The 27,099-nt window shown below is 44.9% G+C and overlaps 1 protein-coding gene across 6 annotated transcripts in view; it reads right to left on the reverse strand.

The window, feature by feature from the left end:
• The window catches only part of LOC124116029 (EF-hand calcium-binding domain-containing protein 4B-like), a 108,568-nt gene that overhangs the window by 63,929 nt on the left and 17,540 nt on the right, over window positions 1-27,099 (reverse strand). Inside the window, exon 1 of one of the 6 annotated variants that reach the window (XM_046477229.2) lies at window positions 7,953-8,110. The exons of 2 other annotated variants lie outside the window; for them this stretch is intronic. The gene's annotated coding sequence lies outside the window, so the exon portion shown is untranslated. Of the gene's footprint in view, window positions 1-2,448; window positions 2,593-4,642; window positions 4,772-7,952; window positions 8,111-27,099 lie in introns of those variants that run through there. 3 more of the 6 variants (XM_046477232.2, XM_046477231.2, XM_048386068.1) reach the window with 3 other exon arrangements.

Raw genomic sequence — 27,099 nt, forward strand, 5'->3', positions numbered from 1 at the left:
AATGAGTTTTGGACTAGTGAGTGAGTGGGTGAGTGGGTGAGTGGGTGAGTGAGTGAGTGAGTGGTTGAGTGGTTGAGTGGTTGAGTGAGTGAGTGAGTGAGTGAGTGAGCTGGTGGGTGGGTGGGTGGGTGAGTGAGTGAGAGTGGGTGAGTGAGTGAGTGAGTGAGTGAGTGAGTGAGTGAGTGAGTGAGTGAGCGAGTGAGTGTGAATGAGTGAGTGAGTGAGTGGGTGGGTGAGTGGGTGAGTGGGTGAGTGAGTGAGAGTGCATTAGTGAGTGAGAGTGCATTAGTGAGTGAGTGAGTGAGTGAGTGAGTGAGTGAGTGAATATACTAGAAGATGAACATATGAGTGTGAATACAAGTGGGACAGCGATAAATAGTGGCCCTTAGTGGCCCACACATCTAATGTGCCGCAATTTACACAACAAATGTGCTGGGTTCGTCTTAAGCTTAATTCCTTATGCTAACTGTGGTCCAGGAAAAGCACTTTAAAATGCCCAATACCATTCAAATGAATAGGTTTTCTGTGTGGGCTTTCATAGAGCTGAAGGGGCAGGTCTTGGTAGAACTGTTCCACCCCATCCTCAATGATATAATGATAAACACCCTGAATTTATTTGCTACCTGGCTTCGTTACTGACAATGTGGAAATGTGATGTCACTTCCCAGCAGTGCTATGGTAGTTAAGGTGGGACCAGGGTATTTACTTATCATCATATGGGGGGCACGGGGGGCCCAGTCATCTAAGGTGCAACCATTTGCCATGTAGAGTTCTGTCCCTTAGGTGTGCCAGAAGCCTATGATTGTGAGACTGAATCCCGGTTTGACCTGATCATGATCCGAGGTTTGTCAGCATCACACCCATGCTCTTGGGTTTCACCAAACTGGTGCATCACTTTGAGCTTTCCTCCCACATTAAGCTGACATTCCATGATACATGTATAACTGAAATACAGTCCAAACGATGATAGACCAAGGTGACTTATCTCATCACCTCAAACCAGTTTTCAATACTTCAAGCAACCCACCATGAGTAGTGTTGGCTCAATGCTGCTTTCTATTTCATGATGAAAAAAAGGTTCAATGACACAGCCTAGTAGTTTCCCTGCTGGTCAATCATTCATTGATTATTCATACTCAGCAGTCATTGTGACCAACCAATCTTCAGAATTACAATTCTGGAACCTGTTCCTCCTAAGAATCCCTCAAAGACATATCAACTCCATTTTTTTGTACATTTCAGTCACAAAATTATCAGACACCCTAAAACAGCCAAAAACAAACCATTTCTAATTCCCAAACATGAACAACAGTTCATGGTCATATGAAATGGGAAATCTAAACCATTAAAAATATTTTAAAGCCCCAAGAGCTCATAATTCATCACTGCCTAGTTAATAATAAAGTGTCAGAAATAGCCTGGGGTTCTGTGATCCTTCTTGTTCTCTGCAATGGTATTTAAAGCTAGGGTGTAGTGAAATGGGGTTTCAATTGTGTTCAAGGTTATTTCACTTATATAGCGATGTGCCTGTATCTGATTGTGCTAGTCAGAATTGACACCAGTTTTATAATCCTAGATCACAGCCACAGTTTAACATAGATATCCCACTCAGACACAAAATACTGACTCCAGGCCAACCAGTCCTTGTTTCAACTCCTTAATGCCGAGGACCAGGCAAGGTAACAACAATTAGCTTTAGCATCTTTTGGTATGACACGGTTCGTGGATTGAATCACCAACCTCCCACTCTACAGGCAGATGCTCACACTCCGTCGCAGTGGTGACTCAGCATAACACCACTGCCACAGGCTAATTTGCATATCACGTGACCGGACTTTTCTCTTGTTTGTAAACAAACGCGCTTTTTCAGAAATCAGTATAGAACGGACTAATGCAAGTATTTGGGGGCGCTTTACATATTGTTTTGCATAACTATATAGATATGCTACTACAACTGCGACAGTGAGTTGCATGACAATATATATTTATGCACCAAAGTGACCGTGTCGCTAGCTCTCCGTTGGGCTTCGATGACAGCACGTGGAGCCGTACAACCAATGTAAACATAGGATAACTACGCGAAAACAAGTAGATTTTTACGTATTTGCATACTTTCTCAATGAAAGTTAACCATTCTTTGACATTTGTTTATGAAAATGTGTAGACTTGTCAAACATGAAACGGATGAAAATCATATGCAATATCTTGAATGGACTGTGAAAGATGTGACGAATCGTCACATGGCGCTGGCCTGTGGCAGAGGTACTATGCTAGCTGGCTGCCGGCCGCATGGAACTCTGGGTAGGAGAGTGGCAGATGCTGTATCCACTTCACCGCAAGACAGTTAGGGATCATTAAATCACTAATTTTCAACACTAGTGCTATAAGATGAGAACACCTCATATGTAAGCTTAAATTTGAACCCTGACAATGCGATATCGTACCTACCATGTATACCTGTAAACTTTCTCAAAATCTAGTTCCAGATCACAAGACGTCTCCTAACATCCCAGCTGGCATTCCACACAGTGAGAAGGAACACCAGTGTGATGTATTTATGTTCTGCCACCAGCCCACACAATCCCCCATAATACATACAGCACAAACACACGGATCAATACATCGTTGCATACAAGATGGACAACATCTGGTGGTCCACATCTGCTGGTCTATTACTAAAAGACTATCACTTTTCACTTCACAAAATTTATATTTCACTTGAATAATCAGCTTTTTCTGTATACTAATTTCTCCTGGGTGTCATAATCTCAGATTGCACGATATGTTACAGGTTTGACGAGCCCCATAAAGCTACGTGCTTCCAGGGGAAGTATTACACTGTCACTATCACAGCAAGTCACAAATACAACATGACACCAACACAACATGACACCAGCATGACACCAACAAAACATGACACCCAGACAACATGGCACCAATATGACACCAACACAACATGACACAGACACAACATGACACCAACACAACATGACACCAGCATGACACCAACACAACATGACACCGACACAACATGACACCAGCATGACATCAACACAACATGACACCAGCATGACATCAACATGACACCAACACAACATGACACAGACACAACATGGCACCAACATGACACCAACACAACATGACATCAACATGACACCAACACAACATGACATCAACATGACACAGACACAACATGACACCAACACAACATGACATCAACATGACACCAACACAACATGACACAGACACAACATGACACCAGCATGACACAGACACAACATGACACCAACATGACACAGACACAACATGACATCAACATGACACCAACACAACATGACACAGACACAACATGACACCAGCATGACACAGACACAACATGACACCAACATGACACCAACACAACATGACATCAACATGACACCAACACAACATGACATCAACATGACACCAACACAACATGACACCAACATGACACAGACATCAACATGACAACAACACAACATGACACCAACACAACATGACACCAACATGACACAGACACAACATGACACCAACACAACATGACATCAACATGACACCAACACAACATGACACATACACAACATGACACCAGCATGACACTAACACAACATGACACCAACATGACACAGACACAACATGACACCAACATGACACAGACACAACATGACACCAACACAACATGACATCAACATGACACCAACACAACATGACACTAACACAACATGACACCAACACAACATGACAAAGACACAACATGACATCAACATGACACCAACACAACATGGCACCAACACAACAAAACACCAGCATCACACCAAAACAACATGACACCAAAACAACATGATACCAACACAACATCACACCAACACAACATCACATCAAAACAACATGATACCAACACAACACCACACCAAAACATGACACCAAAACAACATGACACCAAAACAACATGACACCAAAACAACATCACACCAACACAACATCACACCAACACAACATCACACCAACACATCACACCAAAACAACATCACACCAACACAACATCACACCAACACAACATCACACCAAAACAACATCACACCAAAACAACATCACACCAACACAACATCACACCAAAACAACATCACACCAAAACAACATCACACCAACACAACATGATTCCAACATGACATGATACCAACACAACATCACACCAAAACAACATCACACCAAAACAACATCACACCAACACAACATGAGATTCCAACATGACATGATACCAACACAACATCACACCAAAACAACATCACACCAACACAACATGATTCCAACATGACATGATACCAACACAACATCACACCAAAACAACATCACACCAACACAACATGAGATTCCAACATGACATGATACCAACACAACATCACACCAAAACAACATCACACCAACACAACATGATTCCAACATGACATGATACCAACACAACATCACACCAAAACAACATCACACCAACACAACATGATTCCAACATGATACCAACATGATACCAACATGACATGATACCAATATGCCAAACAGTGACAAAAGCCAGACAACAACAGGCCAGCGACCTGCGTCCACACCTGACAAGCTGTATACAACATACCTCTACTTCCTGGACACCTACAGCCATGTTATGACATAAGCTTGACATATCCTCCAGCACAACCATCAAAGGTAACCAAGTGTGTCTTCCTACAGGCAAGACTGTGGCCCATTCAGGGGCTCCCCAATAACTCAGCCCTCAGGGGCAAGATGACAAACTTGCTGAACTCGGGATTTATGAGCCAGATAATGAGAATGACTTGACAGATCTGTGTTGGTAGAGTGATATGCTTGATGCACAATGAATACATACTGGGATATGTGATACAGTACATGCACTCAACAGTGCTTCTACTCATGACCATGCAATGTTCTCAGCCACATGCTCAAGTTAATTTTGTAATATTTCATGATTTATTGCTGGTGCGTTTTCAATGCTGTTCAGTATATATAGCTGTTGTGTGAAAGGTGCTTACAATTGTTATTTACATCCTTTTCAAACTTATCAGCAGTTTAGATTTTGGCCAAGATCAATTCTTCGCTGAAATTGAACATATATGTAGTTATATATTGGCCTTCAGTGAGTGTGAGTGAATGAATTTTAACGCTTCTTTGAAAAGATTTCAGCTATATCATGGCAAGTCAGATCAGTGAGGGAGAAAAACCAAATGCATATTGTAAATGTTTGTCACTTTGGAAATCTTTTGAGTTTGGTAAGGGTGCTAATGAACCCAGGATCATGACAAGGGTGAATTGAGAAACCAATCCGAAATCAGGATATCCTGACAAGGTTAAGGGAAGCAATTCATTACTGCAAACAGCACAGGATTATGACTGGGCCAGAGATTGAAACATATTTCATGGGCATATTTCCTATTCAGAAGTGGTACAACTGGTCCCCAGTAACCAATGCTTGTCATAAGAGGCAATAGTGAGTGAGTGAGTGATTGAGTGAGTGAGTGATTTTGGTTTTACACCACTTTTAGCAATATTCCAGCAATATCAAGGCGGGGGACACCAGAAATGGGCTTCACACATTGTACCCATGTCGGAATTCGAACCCCGGGTCTTCGGCGTGACGAGCGAACGCTTTAACCACTATTCTGCTCCAGAATCCCCACAGGGAGACAATAATGAGGTACTCTGGGTCTATCAACCCCACAATCTCCATGGAGAGACAAGCATAGGTCACAGGGAACCTGTTCTGCTCCAGAATCCACACAGGAAGACAAACCTGGGGTATTGGGGGCCTATTCTGCCCCAGAATTCATACAGGAAGACAATCATAGGTCACTGGGAACCTGTTCTGCACCAGAATCCACACAGGGAGACAATCATAGGTCACAGGGAACCTGTTCTGCTCCAGAATCCACACAGGGAGACAAACCTGGGTATTGAGGGCCTATTCTGCCCCACAATCCATACAGGAAGACAATCATAGGGCACTGGGAACCTGTTCTGCCCCAGAATCCATACAAGGAGACAAACCTGGGGTCATGAGGACCTGTCCTACTCTGGAATACCAAACTGGGTGATGCTAATTCCTTTCCAAGCACAGAAACAACAATGAACACTACAAAAGCTTCAGTCTGCCACTGCTGTAGGTGTTCGTAATCCCCACCTAATTCCCCACCTTATTCCCCACCGAGACAATAGCGGTAACTGACCCTAGTCTAGGATTAGAACCTCGTTTGCCTGGTGTGTTTTTCACTGACTATTATTTGTAAATGTATACATGATTAGCCTGCTCATAGTGCTGTAAAAACATTCAATCTCAATAGTAACCACTCTATGGTTCATGGAAACTCTTCATTTGTCATGTAAAATGAATAATGCCTCGACACCTTCTAAATGCCCTGTAACAGATACGACAAGGCCTCAACGACACCTTCTAAATCCCTGTTACACATATAACAATGCCTCGACGACACCTTCTAAATGCCCTGTAACACATATGACAAAGCCACGACAATGCCTTCTAAATCCCTGTAACACATATGACAATGCCACGATGACGCCTTCTAAATGCCCTGTAACACATAAGTCGGAGAAACCCTCGAATCTGATGATTCCGGGGGATGAATCAACAGATTCTCATGATTTCTCCATTACATAAATATCCACATATCTTCTAGTGGTACGAGTGGCCCAGTCCATTAAGGCATCGCAATTTGCTGTGCAGAGTTGCATCCCTTGGGCACGCCATAAACCTAAGATCGTGGGTTCAAATTCAGATTCGCCTCGATTATGTTTCTAGGTTTGTCAGCACCAGACTCATTTCACCACAGTGGTAAACGTCCAAAAGCTGCATTACTTCGGGCTTTCCTCCCACATCAAGCTGACACACTGTGATATTACTGGAAAGCTGTTAAAAGTGTATTAATCCCAACTCCCCCACCTGCATCTGCTTGTATCGATACATACCCCAGTATGATACTCAGAGTATTATCTATTACAGTGGTGGTGACATTTCAGTGAATCCTGACTAAAAAGAAAGATCTCAAAGAAGGCTTTTCCTACAGTCGACCTTTCACGATATCCGAACTCCATCAAATCTGACTCAGAGCAATTTCCACTTTTACACCACTTTATGCATTACTCAGGGTTCAGTCTAGGAATTTTCTGACATGGGCCCTTTATGTGAAAGTTTCAAATGTTCATGAATCCTAGAATTAGCCCTGGTTACTACAGCCTGTAGGAATACAAGTGAGTGAGTAAGTTGGGCCATATCAAGAATACCATCCATCCATCCATCCACATAGATAATGAGGCCTATCATATATTCAGTGGGATGACATGAGTTGGAGAATGACTAATATAGAACATTCTGAATGCTTCATGTTTTGAAATCACTATAATAGAGTTGTTTGACAGACATCCTAGCCCAAATGTTTGAAATATTTCTTGTCACATATATTTAGATACACAGTAAATACCACAAAGGGAAATATTAGCATTCCGTTTCAACAGTTGTTATCCTAAATAAGCAGAATATCTCCAGTTTTACAAGACACAAAATATTGCCTAAACAAACAAAGACAAAAAATGGATGCAAATAATTTGACCAGCAAGACCTACAGGATGCAGGAAGGAAGAAGCTTGAATCATTTACCGGTTTTATCACAGATGGAGTAGTCGCACAAAATTTACTTACCATGTCCGACTTTCTCAACTCAATCACAACGTTTTGTTTCGACCAAGAAAAATCATCAAGAATTTATTGCTGGAATCCCTACTCTTTACAAAGAAAAACAAAAACTTTCTCCATCTCAACATCACAAACTCTCAATCAAAAATATTTTCACGAAAGTCTTGATAAACTTTATGAAGCAGAAAGATCAATATTTAACACTCCACATAAGAAATCTCACCTCTCATGCCACATCCACTGTGTCCAGTACAAAAGCGTACATGTGCCTTGCCTTGTGGCACAACAGATAAGTGCTTCAGGCACCTCAATGAATAGGTGTTGTGGGTGAAAGTCTGGCTGTATGGTTCAGTGAGAGAGTGTCACAAGGAGTACAACCCTCCCTGGGGCCTGTTGGGGCAAGCTAGCCAACCATGAAACCTTTCAAAACATTTGATATATCTTCCTGAATGTACCAGATAGTGGTCCTGAAATAGGCCATTGTTGAGGTGTAAATAAACACAAACCCTGAGGATCTACTTTGTGATGCGATCCCAGTATCCGTGCAGAAAAAATTGCCTCCAAGATTTTATCGCTGTATTATCTCTAAACATATATATTGTGGAGGTGTGATGATAAGTGGACGCATTCAAAATATGCTCATGTTTGTCTCTTTGTGGGGCTTTTTGGGTGGACGCGATTTCTTGTATTCAATGCTTGTCTCCCTGTGTAGATTCTGGGACAGAATAGGTTCCCAGTACCCCATGCTTGTCTCCCTGTGTAGATTCTGTAGCAGAATAGGTCTCCAGTACCCCATGCTTGTCACCCTGTGTAGATTCTGTAGCAGAATAGGTTCCCAGTACCCCATGCTTGTCACCCTGTGTAGATTCTGTAGCAGAATAGGTTCCCAGTACCCCATGCTTGTCACCCTGTGTAGATTCTGTAGCAGAATAGGTTCCCAGTACTCCATGCTTGTCTCCCTGTGTAGATTCTGTAGCAGAATAGGTTCCCAGTACTCCATGCTTGTCTCTCTGTGTAGATTCTGTAGCAGAATAGGTTCCCAGTACCCCATGCTTGTCACCCTGTGGGGATTCTGGGACAGAATAGGTCCCCAGTACCCCATGCTTGTCTCCCTGTGGGGATTCTGGGACAGAATAGGTCCCCAGTACTCCATGCTTGTCTCCCTGTGTGGATTCTGGGACAGAATAGGTCCCCAGTACCCCATGCTTGTCTCCCTGTGGGGATTCTGGGACAGAATAGGTCCCCAGTACCCCATGCTTGTATCTCTGTGTGGATTCTGGGACAGAATAGGTCCCCAGTACTCCATGCTTGTCTCCCTGTGTGGATTCTGGGACAGAATAGGTCCCCAGTACCCCATGCTTGTCTCCCTGTGGGGATTCTGGGACAGAATAGGTCCCCAGTAACCCATGCTTGTCTCTCTCTTGTGGATTCTGGGGCAGAATAGGTCTCCAGTACTCCATGCTTGTATCTCTGTGTGGATTCTGGGACAGAATAGGTCCCCAGTACCCCATGCTTGTCTCTCTCTTGTGGATTCTGGGGCAGAATAGGTCTCCAGTACTCCATGCTTGTATCTCTGTGTGGATTCTGGGACAGAATAGGTCCCCAGTACCCCATGCTTGTCTCTCTCTTGTGGATTCTGGGGCAGAATAGGTCTCCAGTACTCCATGCTTGTATCTCTGTGTGGATTCTGGGACAGAATAGGTCCCCAGTACCCCATGCTTGTCTCCCTGTGTAGATTCTGTAGCAGAATAGGTTCCCAGTGCCCCATGCTTGTCTCCCTGTGGGGATTCTGGGATAGAATAGGTCCCCAGTACTCCATGCTTGTCTCCCTGTGTAGATTCTGTAGCAGAATAGGTCCCCAGTACTCCATGCTTGTATCTCTGTGTGGATTCTGGGACAGAATAGGTCCCCAGTACTCCATGCTTGTATCTCTGTGTAGATTCTGTAGCAGAATAGGTCCCCAGTACCCCATGCTTGTCTCCCTGTGGGGATTCTGGGACAGAATAGGTCCCCAGTACCCCATGCTTGTATCTCTGTATGGATTCTGTAGCAGAATAGGTCCCCAGTGCCCCATGCTTGTCTCTCTCTTGTGGATTCTGGGACAGAATAGGTCCCCAGTACCCCATGCTTGTCTCCCTGTGGGGATTCTGGGACAGAATAGGTCCCCAGTACTCCATGCTTGTATCTCTGTGTGGATTCTGGGACAGAATAGGTCTCCAGTACCCCATGCTTGTATCTCTGTGTAGATTCTGTAGCAGAATAGGTCCCCAGTACCCCATGCTTGTATCTCTGTGTAGATTCTGTAGCAGAATAGGTCCCCAGTACCCCATGCTTGTATCTCTGTGTAGATTCTGGGACAGAATAGGTTCCCAGTACCCCATGCTTGTCTCCCTGTGGGGATTCTGGGACAGAATAGGTCCCCAGTACTCCATGCTTGTCTCTCTCTTGTGGATTCTGGGACAGAATAGGTCCCCAGTACCCCATGCTTGTATCTCTGTGGGGATTCTGGGACAGAATAGGTCCCCAGTGCCCCATGCTTGTCTCTCTCTTGTGGATTCTGGGGCAGAATAGGTCTCCAGTACTCCATGCTTGTATCTCTGTGTGGATTCTGGGACAGAATAGGTCCCCAGTACCCCATGCTTGTCTCCCTGTGTAGATTCTGTAGCAGAATAGGTCCCCAGTACTCCATGCTTGTATCTCTGTGTAGATTCTGTAGCAGAATAGGTCCCCAGTACCCCATGCTTGTATCTCTGTGTAGATTCTGTAGCAGAATAGGTCCCCAGTACCCCATGCTTGTCTCCCTGTGTAGATTCTGTAGCAGAATAGGTCCCCAGTACCCCATGCTTGTCTCCCTGTGGGGATTCTGGGACAGAATAGGTCCCCAGTACTCCATGCTTGTATCTCTGTGTGGATTCTGGGACAGAATAGGTCCCCAGTACTCCATGCTTGTATCTCTGTGTAGATTCTGTAGCAGAATAGGTCCCCAGTACCCCATGCTTGTCTCCCTGTGGGGATTCTGGGACAGAATAGGTCCCCAGTACTCCATGCTTGTCTCCCTGTGTAGATTCTGTAGCAGAATAGGTCCCCAGTACCCCATGCTTGTCTCCCTGTTGGGATTCTGGGACAGAATAGGTCCCCAGTACTCCATGCTTGTATCTCTGTGTGGATTCTGGGACAGAATAGGTCCCCAGTACTCCATGCTTGTATCTCTGTGTAGATTCTGTAGCAGAATAGGTCCCCAGTACCCCATGCTTGTCTCCCTGTGGGGATTCTGGGACAGAATAGGTCCCCAGTACTCCATGCTTGTCTCCCTGTGGGGATTCTGGGGCAGAATAGGTTCCCAGTACCCCATGCTTGTATCTCTGTATGGATTCTGTAGCAGAATAGGTCCCCAGTACTCCATGCTTGTCTCTCTCTTGTGGATTCTGGGACAGAATAGGTCCCCAGTACCCCATGCTTGTATCTCTGTGGGGATTCTGGGACAGAATAGGTCCCCAGTACCCCATGCTTGTCTCTCTCTTGTGGATTCTGGGGCAGAATAGGTCTCCAGTACTCCATGCTTGTATCTCTGTGTGGATTCTGGGACAGAATAGGTCCCCAGTACCCCATGCTTGTCTCTCTCTTGTGGATTCTGGGACAGAATAGGTCCCCAGTACCCCATGCTTGTCTCCCTGTGGGGATTCTGGGACAGAATAGGTCCCCAGTACCCCATGCTTGTATCTCTGTATGGATTCTGTAGCAGAATAGGTCCCCAGTACCCCATGCTTGTCTCTCTCTTGTGGATTCTGGGACAGAATAGGTCCCCAGTACCCCATGCTTGTATCTCTCTTGTGGATTCTGGGACAGAATAGGTCCCCAGTACCCCATGCTTGTATCTCTGTGGGGATTCTGGGACAGAATAGGTCCCCAGTACCCCATGCTTGTCTCTCTCTTGTGGATTCTGGGGCAGAATAGGTCTCCAGTACTCCATGCTTGTATCTCTGTATGGATTCTGGGACAGAATAGGTCCCCAGTGCCCCATGCTTGTATCTCTGTATGGATTCTGTAGCAGAATAGGTTTCCAGTGCCCCATGCTTGTATCTCTGTGGGGATTCTGGGACAGAATAGGTCCCCAGTACCCCATGCTTGTCTCTCTCTTGTGGATTCTGGGACAGAATAGGTTCCCAGTACCCCATGCTTGTATCTCTGTATGGATTCTGTAGCAGAATAGGTTTCTAGTGCCCCATGCTTGTATCTCTGTGGGGATTCTGGGACAGAATAGGTCCCCAGTACCCCATGCTTGTCTCTCTCTTGTGGATTCTGGGGCAGAATAGGTCTCCAGTACTCCATGCTTGTATCTCTGTGTGGATTCTGGGACAGAATAGGTCCCCAGTACTCCATGCTTGTCTCCCTGTGTAGAATAGGTTCCCAGTGCCCCATGCTTGTATCTCTGTGTGGAGTCTGGGACAGAATAGGTCCCCAGTACTCCATGCTTGTCACCCTGTGTGGATTCTGGGACAGAATAGGTCCCCAGTACCCCATGCTTGTCTCTCTGTGGGGATTCTGGGACAGAATAGGTCTCCAGTACTCCATGCTTGTCTCCCTGTAAGGATTATGGGGCAGAATAGGTCCCCAGTACTCCATGCTTGTATCTCTGTGTGGATTCTGGGACAGAATAGGTCCCCAGTACCCCATGCTTGTCTCCCTGTGTAGATTCTGTAGCAGAATAGGTTCCCAGTGCCCCATGCTTGTCTCCCTGTGGGGATTCTGGGATAGAATAGGTCCCCAGTACTCCATGCTTGTCTCCCTGTGTAGATTCTGTAGCAGAATAGGTCCCCAGTACTCCATGCTTGTATCTCTGTGTGGATTCTGGGACAGAATAGGTCCCCAGTACTCCATGCTTGTATCTCTGTGTAGATTCTGTAGCAGAATAGGTCCCCAGTACCCCATGCTTGTCTCTCTGTGGGGATTCTGGGACAGAATAGGTCCCCAGTACCCCATGCTTGTATCTCTGTATGGATTCTGTAGCAGAATAGGTCCCCAGTGCCCCATGCTTGTCTCTCTCTTGTGGATTCTGGGACAGAATAGGTCCCCAGTACCCCATGCTTGTCTCCCTGTGGGGATTCTGGGACAGAATAGGTCCCCAGTACTCCATGCTTGTATCTCTGTGTGGATTCTGGGACAGAATAGGTCTCCAGTACCCCATGCTTGTATCTCTGTGTAGATTCTGTAGCAGAATAGGTCCCCAGTACCCCATGCTTGTATCTCTGTGTAGATTCTGTAGCAGAATAGGTCCCCAGTACCCCATGCTTGTATCTCTGTGTAGATTCTGGGACAGAATAGGTTCCCAGTACCCCATGCTTGTCTCCCTGTGGGGATTCTGGGACAGAATAGGTCCCCAGTACTCCATGCTTGTCTCTCTCTTGTGGATTCTGGGACAGAATAGGTCCCCAGTACCCCATGCTTGTATCTCTGTGGGGATTCTGGGACAGAATAGGTCCCCAGTGCCCCATGCTTGTCTCTCTCTTGTGGATTCTGGGGCAGAATAGGTCTCCAGTACTCCATGCTTGTATCTCTGTGTGGATTCTGGGACAGAATAGGTCCCCAGTACCCCATGCTTGTCTCCCTGTGTAGATTCTGTAGCAGAATAGGTCCCCAGTACTCCATGCTTGTATCTCTGTGTAGATTCTGTAGCAGAATAGGTCCCCAGTACCCCATGCTTGTATCTCTGTGTAGATTCTGTAGCAGAATAGGTCCCCAGTACCCCATGCTTGTCTCCCTGTGTAGATTCTGTAGCAGAATAGGTCCCCAGTACCCCATGCTTGTCTCCCTGTGGGGATTCTGGGACAGAATAGGTCCCCAGTACTCCATGCTTGTATCTCTGTGTGGATTCTGGGACAGAATAGGTCCCCAGTACTCCATGCTTGTATCTCTGTGTAGATTCTGTAGCAGAATAGGTCCCCAGTACCCCATGCTTGTCTCCCTGTGGGGATTCTGGGACAGAATAGGTCCCCAGTACTCCATGCTTGTCTCCCTGTGTAGATTCTGTAGCAGAATAGGTCCCCAGTACCCCATGCTTGTCTCCCTGTTGGGATTCTGGGACAGAATAGGTCCCCAGTACTCCATGCTTGTATCTCTGTGTGGATTCTGGGACAGAATAGGTCCCCAGTACTCCATGCTTGTATCTCTGTGTAGATTCTGTAGCAGAATAGGTCCCCAGTACCCCATGCTTGTCTCCCTGTGGGGATTCTGGGACAGAATAGGTCCCCAGTACTCCATGCTTGTCTCCCTGTGGGGATTCTGGGGCAGAATAGGTTCCCAGTACCCCATGCTTGTATCTCTGTATGGATTCTGTAGCAGAATAGGTCCCCAGTACTCCATGCTTGTCTCTCTCTTGTGGATTCTGGGACAGAATAGGTCCCCAGTACCCCATGCTTGTATCTCTGTGGGGATTCTGGGACAGAATAGGTCCCCAGTACCCCATGCTTGTCTCTCTCTTGTGGATTCTGGGGCAGAATAGGTCTCCAGTACTCCATGCTTGTATCTCTGTGTGGATTCTGGGACAGAATAGGTCCCCAGTACCCCATGCTTGTCTCTCTCTTGTGGATTCTGGGACAGAATAGGTCCCCAGTACCCCATGCTTGTCTCCCTGTGGGGATTCTGGGACAGAATAGGTCCCCAGTACCCCATGCTTGTATCTCTGTATGGATTCTGTAGCAGAATAGGTCCCCAGTACCCCATGCTTGTCTCTCTCTTGTGGATTCTGGGACAGAATAGGTCCCCAGTACCCCATGCTTGTATCTCTCTTGTGGATTCTGGGACAGAATAGGTCCCCAGTACCCCATGCTTGTATCTCTGTGGGGATTCTGGGACAGAATAGGTCCCCAGTACCCCATGCTTGTCTCTCTCTTGTGGATTCTGGGGCAGAATAGGTCTCCAGTACTCCATGCTTGTATCTCTGTATGGATTCTGGGACAGAATAGGTCCCCAGTGCCCCATGCTTGTATCTCTGTATGGATTCTGTAGCAGAATAGGTTTCCAGTGCCCCATGCTTGTATCTCTGTGGGGATTCTGGGACAGAATAGGTCCCCAGTACCCCATGCTTGTCTCTCTCTTGTGGATTCTGGGACAGAATAGGTTCCCAGTACCCCATGCTTGTATCTCTGTATGGATTCTGTAGCAGAATAGGTTTCTAGTGCCCCATGCTTGTATCTCTGTGGGGATTCTGGGACAGAATAGGTCCCCAGTACCCCATGCTTGTCTCTCTCTTGTGGATTCTGGGGCAGAATAGGTCTCCAGTACTCCATGCTTGTATCTCTGTGTGGATTCTGGGACAGAATAGGTCCCCAGTACTCCATGCTTGTCTCCCTGTGTAGAATAGGTTCCCAGTGCCCCATGCTTGTATCTCTGTGTGGAGTCTGGGACAGAATAGGTCCCCAGTACTCCATGCTTGTCACCCTGTGTGGATTCTGGGACAGAATAGGTCCCCAGTACCCCATGCTTGTCTCTCTGTGGGGATTCTGGGACAGAATAGGTCTCCAGTACTCCATGCTTGTCTCCCTGTAAGGATTATGGGGCAGAATAGGTCCCCAGTACCCCATGCTTGTCTCTCTGTGTGGATTCTGGGACAGAATAGGTCCCCAGTACCCCATGCTTGTCTCCCTGTGGGGATTCTGGGGCAGAATAGTTCACCAGTACCCTCTGCTTGTATCTCTGTGTGGATTCTGTAGCAGAATAGGTCCCCAGAGCAACATGTCTTCTTGTGACGATTCCAGGAACAGGATTCATTCCGGGTACCCCATGCTTGTCCCTGTGGGGATTCTGGGGCAGAATAGTTCACCAGTACCCTCTGCTTGTATCTCTGTGTGGATTCTGGGACAGAATAGGTCCCCAGTACCCCATGCTTGTCTCCCTGTGGAGATTCTTTGACAGAATAGGTTCCCAGTTCCCCATGTCTGTCTCCCTGTATGGATACTGGAGAAGTATAGGTCCCTTGTATTCCCTGCCTGTCACTGTGTGGATACAAGATCAGAACAGATCCCCTGTACCCTATGCTCACCCCCTGTTTGGATGGTGGAAAAGAACAGATCCCCTGTACCCAATGCTCGCCTCCTGTTGGGATGGTGGAAAAGAACAGATCTCCTGTACCCAATGCTCGCCTCCTGTTGGGATGGTGGAGCAGAACTGATCCCTGTACCCAATGCTCGCCTCCTGTTGGGATGGTGGAGCAGAACAGATCTCCTGTACCCAATGCTCGCCTCCTGTTGGGATGGTGGATAAGAACAGATCCCCTGTACCCAATGCTCGCCTCCTGTTGGGATGGATGAACAGAACAGATCCCCTGTACCCAATGCTCGCCCCCTGTTGGGATGGTGGAACAGAACAGATCCCCTGTACCCAATGTTTGCCTCCTGTTGGGATGGTGGAGCAGAACAGATCTCCTGTACCCAATGCTCGCCTCCTGTTGGGATGGTGGAAAAGAACAGATCCCCTGTACCCAATGCTCGCCTCCTGTTGGGATGGTGGAGCAGAACAGATCTCCTGTACCCAATGCTCGCTTCCTGTTGGGATGGTTGAACAGAACAGATCCCCTGTACCCCTTGCTCGCCTCCTGTTTGGATCGTGGAAAAGAACAGATCCCCTGTACCCCTTGCTCGCCTCCTGTTGGGATGGTGGAAAAGAACAGATCCCCTGTACCCAATGCTCGCCTCCTGTTGGGATGGTGGAGCAGAACAGATCCCTGTACCCAATGCTCGCCTCCTGTTGGGATGGTGGAGCAGAACAGATCCCCTGTACCCCATGCTCGCCTCCTGTTGGGATGGTGGAGCAGATCAGATCCCCTGTACCCAATGCTCGCCTCCTGTTGGGATGGTGGAACAGAACAGATCCCCTGTACCCAATGCTCGCCTCCTTTTGGGATGGTGGAACAGAACAGATCCCCTGTACCCAATGCTCGCCTCCTGTTGGGATGGTGGAGCAGAACAGATCTTCTGTACCCAATGCTCGCTTCCTGTTGGGATGGTTGAACAGAACAGATCCCCTGTACCCCTTGCTCGCCTCCTGTTTGGATAGTGGAAAAGAACAGATCCCCTGTACCCCTTGCTCGCCTCCTGTTGGGATGGTGGAAAAGAACAGATCCCCTGTACCCAATGCTCGCCTCCTGTTGGGATGGTGGAGCAGAACAGATCCCTGTACCCAATGCTCGCCTCCTGTTGGGATGGTGGAGCAGAACAGATCCCCTGTACCCCATGCTCGCCTCCTGTTGGGATGGTGGAGCAGATCAGATCCCCTGTACCCAATGCTCGCCTCCTGTTGGGATGGTGGAGCAGAACAGATCCCCTGTACCCAATGCTCGCCTCCTGTTGGGATGGTGGAACAGAACAGATCCCCTGTACCCAATGCTCGCCTCCTGTTAGGATGGTGGAGCAGAACAGATCCCCTGTACCCAATGCTCGCCTCCTGTTGGGATGGCGGAACAGAACAGATCCCCTGTACCCAATGCTTGCCAGATAATCCAGTGATTAACATCATGAGCATCGATCCACACAATTAGGGATACGATGACATGCATCAACCAAGTCAGCGAGCCTGACCACCCGAGCCCGTTAGACGCCTCTTACAACAAGCATAGTCACCTTTTACGGCAAGCATGGATTGCTGAAGACCTATTCTACCCTGGATCTTCACGGGTCTCAAGAGCAGATGGAACTATACATACAATTCTTTTTATTCATAACTGAACACCTAAAATTTAGACTGAATCACTGAAGCTCACCTGGTACAAACCACTGAGAGTGATGAATGCCTCATTACAGGTCCTGGGTTGTTTAGGGGACACAATTTAAATGTTTGGTTTATGGATTCAAACAACCGAAAAATTTACAATCACAAAAATGAATGAAACATACATTTTTTAACTCAATACTTCAACTTTATTGGATTAGAGTGAGTGAGTGAGTATGGTTTTAAGCCCCTTTAGCAATATTCCAGCAATATCACGGCGGGGACACCAGAAATGGGCTTCACACATTGTACCCATGTCGGGAATCAAACCCGGGTCTTCGGTGTGACGAGCGAACGCTTTAACCACTAGGCTACCCGACCGCCCCTTATTGGATTAGAAACCTCACAAGACTATATAAGAAAAGGTAATTTTTAAAATAATCCCTACATTCTGTGACCATTTGAAACATGTGACAGCAAATGTCCGCACACGTTATTACAAAAATGGTAACATCCTGCACTTGAAAAACGTATGCAACATTTTGTAAAATACTGAGCTTCAGAAATTTATGATTGCTTTGACCTCATAGATTAGAAAACAATCTGTAGACCACAAAATGAAAAGGGTTTGTTTTGCAGGGATATTACCGGGTATGACAAGTGTGTCAGTTCACAATAAGGGGCGATCGGGTAGCCTAGTGGTTAAAGCATTCGCTCGTCACGCCTAAGATCCGGGTTCGATTCCCGACATTGGTATAATGTGTGAAGCCATTTACTGGTGTCCCCCGCTGTGATATTGCTGGAATATTGCTAAAAGTGGCGTAAAACCATACTCACTCACTCACTGTTCACAATGGATTGCAATGACTGGCTCTGTGAGAACATTAAGGTCCAATAATGAGGACAATGCTCTGAATGTAATGAAACCTATTGAGAACCTATTTAAGCATCAGTCGTTATATTAGCTTTAGCTGAATTAATCCTTTTTACCCCAAATGTCAACGTCGTTGTAAATGTTCAGATAAATGGTTACTCAAGTATAAACATTTTCTTGAAACTGCCTGTGGAAAGACAGTGGTCTGGCCTCACTCAAGTTATCTTTTAGTCACTTAGATCTGACCAGGAAGACTTTTGGGCAGAGATTTTGTACTCAGTAACCTCAAAGATAAGATATGAGTTGCAGGTGATATTTCAGTAGGGTCAAAATGGGGGTGGTTATAAAGAGAGAGTCATGCTTGCTTACTTCAATAACAGTGCATCATGTCAGTCTGCAAATTAGTCTGTGCTGGACTGATGGTCAATAGCATGAGCACCAAGATGAAAGCCAAGTGATAATCTCTCCGCTGACAGTCAACCAGCCACTTTGCCCAACCAATCCACATTCCAGTCACTTCCCACAACAAACTTGGCGATCTATTTCCCAGGAAATCGTCATCATGGTATCGCAAGAGTACACATGATTCACTATACACTCGACTGGGTCGAACACCTTTATACAAACAGCCAGTCAAAGTTGACACAGTCAGCTCCCAGTCAGATCCAGTCAGTCAGCTCACAGTACAATCCAGCCAGTCAGCTCACAGTCCAATTCAGCCAGTCAGCCCAAAGTCAGATCCAGTCAGTTAGCTCACAGTACAATCCAGCCAGTCAGCTCACAGTCAGGTCCAGTTGGTCAGCTCACAGTCAGATCCAGGCATCAGCTCACAGTACAATCCAGCCAGTCAGCTCACAGTACAATTCAGCCAGTCAGCCCAAAGTCAGATCAAGTCAGTTAGCTCACAGTCAGATCCAGTCAGTCAGCTCACAGTCAGATCCAGGCATCAGCTCACAGTACAATCCAGTCAGTCAGCTCACAGTACAATCCAGCCAGTCAGCTCACAGTACAATCCGGCCAGTCAGCCCAAAGTCAGATCATGTCAGTTAGCTCACAGTCAGATCCAGTCAGTCAGCTCACAGTCAGATCCAGGCATCAGCTCACAGTACAATCCAGCCAGTCAGATCACAGTCAGATCCTAATCAGTCAGCTCACAGTACAATCCGGCCAGTCAGCCCAAAGTCAGATCATGTCAGTTAGCTCACAGTCAGATCCAGCCAGTCAGCTCACAGTACAATCCAGCCAGCCAGATCACAGTCAGATCCTAATCAGTCAGCTCAATGTCAGATCCAGCCAGTCAGCTTACAATCAGATCCAGTCAGTCAGCCAACAGTACAATCCAGCCAGTCAGCTTACAGTCAGATCCAGTCAGTCAGCTCACAGTCAGATCCAGTCAGTTAGCTCACAGTCAGATCCAGCCAGTCAGCTCACAGTACAATCCAGCCAGCCAGATCACAGTCAGATCCTAATCAGTCAGCTCAATGTCAGATCCAGCCAGTCAGCTTACAATCAGATCCAGTCAGTCAGCCAACAGTACAATCCAGCCAGTCAGCTTACAGTCAGATCCAGTCAGTCAGCTCACAGTCAGATCCAGTCAGTTAGCTCACAGTACAATCCAGTCAGTCAGCTCACAGTCAGATCCAGTCAGTCAGCTCACAGTCAGATCCAGTCAGTTAGCTCCTAGCCATCCAGAGATTATGGTTTCTTCGCTCACACTGAACAATGTTGTCGTGACCTTTTACTTCCAGCTGCAATCCAATACTGGTGGTCCACATTCCCTAATTAAGGAAGTTCTGTGACTTGAGACAAAACGCTATTACATCAAGGTCATGAAACTATTGTTGTTTGGAAATAGCCTTAGTGTCAAGTGTGTTTCATTGCATCTGTCCATTGAATCAAACCTTACAGAAAGACCTACATATTATTCCACGAGATTGAACGTGATTTTACACTTTGATATGTTGTCATACAAATAGTATCCTATAATGACACCAATTGGTCACATTTTAGTTTTACTTTCATAAATACTATTCATTTCATCATAGGAACTCCAAACAATGCTTAACTTTGTTCTGATCTTCATGCAATTACTTATCAAATGCATGTATAAAGTTACGCTCACAGAGAACAAGGTCAAATGATAACCATCGACCCGTGAAGACCTGGGGTAGCAACCCAGGCTTGTCGTAAGAGGCGACTATGCTTGTCGTAAGAGGCGAATAAAGGCATCGGGTGGTCAGGCTTGATGACTTGTTTGATCTATGTCATCATGGTGCAACATAGCAACATAACCCGGGATTCAAACTCCTGATCATAGGTTTCTGGCAAGCCAAGGGGGGCAACTCTGCACAGCGAAATCCGAGACGTAGAAGACTGGGACACCCCTCATCCTAGTTACTTTATGATACACTGATTACTTGCATTTGGGCTGGGATGGGTAACTCGGGTACCACAGGACCCGTGGTTAGTCACGTGATATATTGTTTAATGACAAAAAAAATTCTAGAACCCTATGGTTACACTACAAGTGACTAATGTTCGCATTTCTTTCTGACAATGCACCCATTCCTTCTGACTTTCATATGGCTGAATAAAGATAATTTAAGTCAACTTCAGTGTATGCATGACCAGATCATTTAATACATGTATCTAAATACGTTTTGCAAGTGCTGTGGTAAAAGAATTCCCAATCGGACATTTTGTATCTCTTGAGACCTACAGTGGGTACCCGGGTAGGGTCGGGTAATAGGGGGGTGGGTACCCAGCCCTAACTTACATAATATATAACAGTTTTTGTACATCTTGACAAATAACTCAGCCTTGTATCAAACGTTGATAAGTGTTTATACAGTGCAACCCAATATCACATAAAACAACATATCTCATCCCAGGATTACCCTCCCAGTGGTTATGGTGTGTGTGATTGCTTTTTAACTACCCAAACAGCATTATTCCAACAATGTCATGATGGGATGTAAATATTCAAGTCTAGACAAGACAAACCAGTGGTTGATGTAATGAGCAACAACCCATCTTATCAGGGTACAATGATACAAAATCAATTAAATCCCCGAACCTGACCATCGATCCAATATCATCGCCATGTACAAGCATAGGTTCATGGAGGCGGGGGAGTTGGTTGTTTCTGAACTAGAGTTGAGGTGGGTGAGATTATTGCATGTACACTGACTCCAGGCTGACCAGTCATTGTTTTATTCCCTTAATGCACAAAGCATACACATTGATATGATATGTTTGTTATGTCACAAAAGAGCATTATGTATTTTCAACAGTAGCCGAAGTTTCTCTGCAGCATTGACATTTCATATTTTTCTTCATTTTCTTTCTTAAAATGATAATGAATAATATCTATAATAACCTACTTGAAACTCAGCCTTTCGGACTGTGTCCATGTAAATGTAAGCTTAAGTCTATCACAAATGGCTAGGGACTTAATGCACTTGCTGCAGATAATATGTAATCATCAAACACAAAGAGAAACCCAAACATACTCATCCAAATCACCAGGAAAACATACAAACCCAAACAAAAATCTGTTGCTTGCATAACTTCGCATGCCGACGCCCAAGTCACATCCTATTAATCAACAAAGCCTAAAATCAGCTCATTCAAATTCTAGTACACACAGGGTCCCACCTGGAGGTGTTTGTGTTGTGTGCGGGGTATGTCGTCAACTCTCCAACTCATCCGGACCTATCTTGCATGTGACACATGGCAGCCAAGTCAGCAAATATTCATCTCAATATCAGATACATCTATTGAACCTGATGCTGGTGTTTCAATCATTGAATCTGCCCAGACCACCTTCCTGATGTTGCCAAGATTGACAGATAATTACCTAGTATTCAGAACTATATTCTTGTATTTAACATAATTAACCCCCTTTTCCTGTGAAATGGTCAGATTTCCAATTAAAACATAAATTAATAATCAGAGGTTTATCTAAATACATAAAAAATGTGAAGCAATATTTTTTTGGGTGTGTTTTAAACAAATTGATCAAGGCATCTGTGTATATTAACCATTGATATGAATGATTCATATAAGCATGATTTGTTGGTAGGACTACAAGCTATCGAATCATGTCCCAGTCGAAAAATGTTGGCATATTATGATCACATTCTGTTCGGCCTAGGAGTGAAGGAGTTTAATGTCACTTAGAACAGTATTTCATTTCTATCAGGGCGTGTCAGCTCTAAGAAAGCCTGAAGCGATGCAGGCCTACATGTAAATCCCTTTGGTAAATCCAATGAGCATCGGTTCTGACAAACCCGGATTCAAACCAACTGTCAGAGATTCCTGGCATGTCTAAGGGGTGCAACTCTGCACCTAGGACATGTATCGGGATGGCAAAGATCAGTCAAGTTACCCTAAAGAAAGCAAAGACACCAATGACTATACTTAATCCATCTGATTTATATTTTTGGACACGCCTGCGTGTTTCTTCACTTTCATAATAAATTATATACAACTGAAAAGAAGTTAAAGAACACTCTATACCTTCATATAACTATAGTTAATCTGTCATGTCATGGAGTTCTTTAACTTTATTTGAGTAGTATATTTTCTTAACTATTTATGACATTAGGGACATAGACCAGTTATATTTGTTGGGAGGTGTCCTGGTATTTTTTTTTAAAGGATAATTTGTTCCCAAAATAAGTAGAAAACTGCAATTTGTCATCAGGTTTTATAAAAAAAAAGAGTAAATTGTTTGCTGCACATATTGCATGTCGTGAAACAAATGAGTTATAAAAGAAATTATAGTGTTCGGCTTCTCCTTTCAAAGAAAATTTGCATGTTTTACTGACAGAAAAAACATCCTGCCTCTAACAAACTCCTCCTGCCTCCCCGGAATATTATATGGTGAGTCCATTATGGCTGAAATATGAGGGACAATAATGGTTAAAGGTCAAAAGGTACAAGATACAGACAAAGGGATTGAAAACCCTTGAATTTATCAGTCCAAGATAATTTTACCTGTCAAAATCCTGATTATATCGGGAACAGGAATACTGTTTAGATGACTCTTTCGACCAGCAATGGAGTGCTTGACCTATTCTAAACCGAGCCCCATGGGGGAGTGAGTGAGTGAGTGAGTATGGTTTTATGCCGCTTTTAGCAATATTCCAGCATTATCACGGCAGGGGACACCAGAAATGGGCTTCACACATTGTACCCATGTCGGGAATTGAACCCAGGTCTTCGGCGTGATGAGCGAACACTTTAACCACTAGGCTACCCGACCACCCCCCCATGGGGGAACTTCAGCTTACAAAGAGCCACAAGGTACAATAATGTTACCCTAACTGTTGTTCTGGCTAATTACGCTTCACCAAGATGTTGTACGGCTGACAAGTGCAGAGAACATAGGAAGGCCATGTGATACTTTGGGTCTTCCAGACTTCAATATGATTCCATGACTATCTTTAACATGTTCATGCAATTGTACTTACGTTATACCAAAAAAGCGTAACATTTTAACTACGCCTTTTTGTAAACAAAAATATTTCAACAATAATAAAAGACAGGTTCATCCATCAAACAATAAAATAATTGGTGAAGCCTGACTTGGGTAGATGAAACATCGGATATTTATCTGGCCATTCAAAGCTGTTGACATTTTTTCTCAGCAGATCCTTTCAAGTCCAAGTAGAGGATTTATTTAGCTATTGGTTTATTGATCTTTAGGATCAGCAGGATTCAAGATGAACCTAATGTTCTATTGTAAGTTTTTATTCAAACAAAAATATGCTTCAGTTCCACTTGTAATAGATTTCCTTGTAAAGGAAGCCACATCCTTGCTGGTTCATTATGCAATTCCCCAAAGAGCAGGTCACACCATGTATACTCAACGTCATTATTAAATCATTTTTTAATTTGAAGTTTACACGATATACAGCTTTTCCATTGGACAAGAGGTTGGTCACATGGGCTGACATTGACCGTTTCCAGCAATCTATGAATTTACCTTAGTGTCTGTTTGACGCATCTTTATTCACCTTTCAATGATTGGCCAGTTGATCAATGATGACTTACACATGTAACTGTCACATGTTCATTAAGAACTTCGGAAATCTCTCCCGTCACGTTTATCGTGTAGGCCATTTTGACGTCTTGTACTTGATGTAAATGTATTACGACGCGCTGTCATTGTGACTGACTTAATGAGGTAGTTCTTTACAGACCTTTCTCATCTAATGAGGATATGATTTGAACACATGTGCTGCGTAAGATGTTTCTGAAGAGCAAGTTGTGCATCCATATGCCCATGTCACCTCTCTTTTTGAGGAACTATTTTACTCTGCGATATAGCTGGTTGTTGTATGGCTGTCAGTGTAAACATGAAGTCAAACGTACTAAATAAAATTGTGTTTAGATCTTGGCCTACATCCTTTGAGGTCAGAAAATGTGAGAAAAAAATTATAAGAATTGACTTTCACTTTGAAGGTTCATACTCCAATGAACTCACACAAAGTGAAGGTCAATTCTTAAAGAGTCACCTAGGTCTGTAGGGTATCACACATGAACATATGCCACCTAGGTCTGTAGGGTATCACACATGAACATATGCCACCTAGGCCTGTAGGGTATCACACATGAACATATGCCATCTAGGTCTGTAGGGTATCACACATGAACATATGCCACCTAGGTCTGTAGGGTATCACACATGAACATATGCCACCTAGGCCTGTAGGGTATCACACATGAACATATGCCACCTAGGTCTGTAGGGTATCACACATGAACATATGCCACCTAGGCCTGTAGGGTATCACACATGAACATATGCCACCTAGGCCTGTAGGGTATCACACATGAACATATGCCATCTAGGTCTGTAGGGTATCACACATGAACATATGCCACCTAGGCCTGTAGGGTATCACACATGAACATATGCCACCTAGGTCAGTAGGGTATCACACATGAACATATGCCACCTAGGTCTGTAGGGTATCACACTTGAACATATGCCACCTAGGTCTGTAGGGTATCACACTTGAACATATGTCACCTAGGCCTGTAGGGTATCACACATGAACATATGCCACCTAGGTCTGTAGGGTATCACACATGAACATATGCCACCTAGGCCTGTAGGGTATCACACATGAACATATGCCACCTAGGCCTGTAGGGTATCACACATGAACATATGCCACCTAGGTCTGTAGGGTATCACACATGAACATATGCCACCTAGGTCTGTAGGGTATCACACATGAACATATGCCACCTAGGTCTGTAGGGTATCACACATGAACATATGCCACCTAGGCCTGTAGGGTATCACACATGAACATATGCCACCTAGGTCTGTAGGGTATCACATGAACATATGCCACCTAGGTCTGTAGGGTATCACACATGAACATATGCCACCTAGGTCAGTAGGGTATCACACATGAACATATGCCACCTAGGTCTGTAGGGTATCACATGAACATATGCCACCTAGGCCTGTAGGGTATCACACATGAACATATGCCACCTAGGTCTGTAGGGTATCACACATGAACATATGCCACCTAGGTCTGTAGGGTATCACACATGAACATATGCCACCTAGGTCTGTAGTGTATCACACATGAACATATGCCACCTAGGCCTGTAGGGTATCACACATGAACATATGCCACCTAGGTCTGTAGGGTATCACACATGAACATATGCCACCTAGGATCCCTTATTAGCACTGAGTAAAGCACTTCCGTAAAAAACAATACACAGTGTTTTTCTAAAAACAATACACAGTGTTTTTCTAAAAACAATACACAGTTTATATGTTTACTCTGTTGACTGGCATTAAGGAAGTTCAAAGGCAATAGAATAATTGAACCAACAACACTTCACTGATTGGTATGCAGAGAAGGTGTCAACAAACTTGAAGCCAGATGACACGACAAAGGCTGTAGATCTGAGGGGTGTGATTAAGCCTATCGGTACGTGTTGGGTCATGTTGGCCTTTGAAGAAGCGTTGCGTGGGTGGCGTCTGTCGGGACTGCTGGAGTGGTCAATGATGCCTAGTTTGACATGAGTGGGTAGAACTCTTGACCCCAGCACTGATAACTTACCGGATGCCCATTGTGTAATTCCTATTCTTTGATAACATTGTAATATACTTGTTACAACTGCTGCTCAATAAACCTCGTTTGCGTTAATATTCAAGTCCTGCTATCCAAAGTGTGCAGTGAGGCCATCTTATTGTTAATAGTCATTTTGGAGACATAAATGCAAAGTTTCATTAATGCGTACAATGACCACTCGCATATTTTTGCATTTAATTCACGCTCGCGTTAATTTCAAGATGGACAGTTTCAAACCAATGAAAAGTGCAAGATGGATGGTGATGGTAAAAGCTACCCAAAACACACCTTTGAGCGCATGCAACCAGTGGTTTGGCCCATGCATCTGACAAGTTGACAAGTACAGTCAATGTAGGTACAAAATTGTTCGACCCGTGGTAGAATATGTCATCAGCAACCCATGCTTGCCGTAAAAGGCGACTATGCTTGTCGTAAGAGGCGACTAATGGGATCGGGTGGTCAGGCTCGCTGACTTGGTTGATGCATGTCATCGATCCCAATTGCGTGGATCGATGCTCATGATGTCAATCACTGGACTGTCTGGTCCAGACTCGATTATTTACCGCTGTGATATAGCTGGAATACTGATGAGTGCAGCGTTAAACAACAAACAAAGAAACAAAATGGTTCATCCCAGATGCAACTGAACTGCACTCTTCGAAGTTGAAAATGTGACATTT

This window comes from Haliotis rufescens, unplaced genomic scaffold, assembly GCF_023055435.1.
Source record: "Haliotis rufescens isolate VD_foot unplaced genomic scaffold, xgHalRufe1.0.p SCAF_6, whole genome shotgun sequence".
NCBI lineage: Eukaryota > Metazoa > Mollusca > Gastropoda > Lepetellida > Haliotidae > Haliotis > Haliotis rufescens.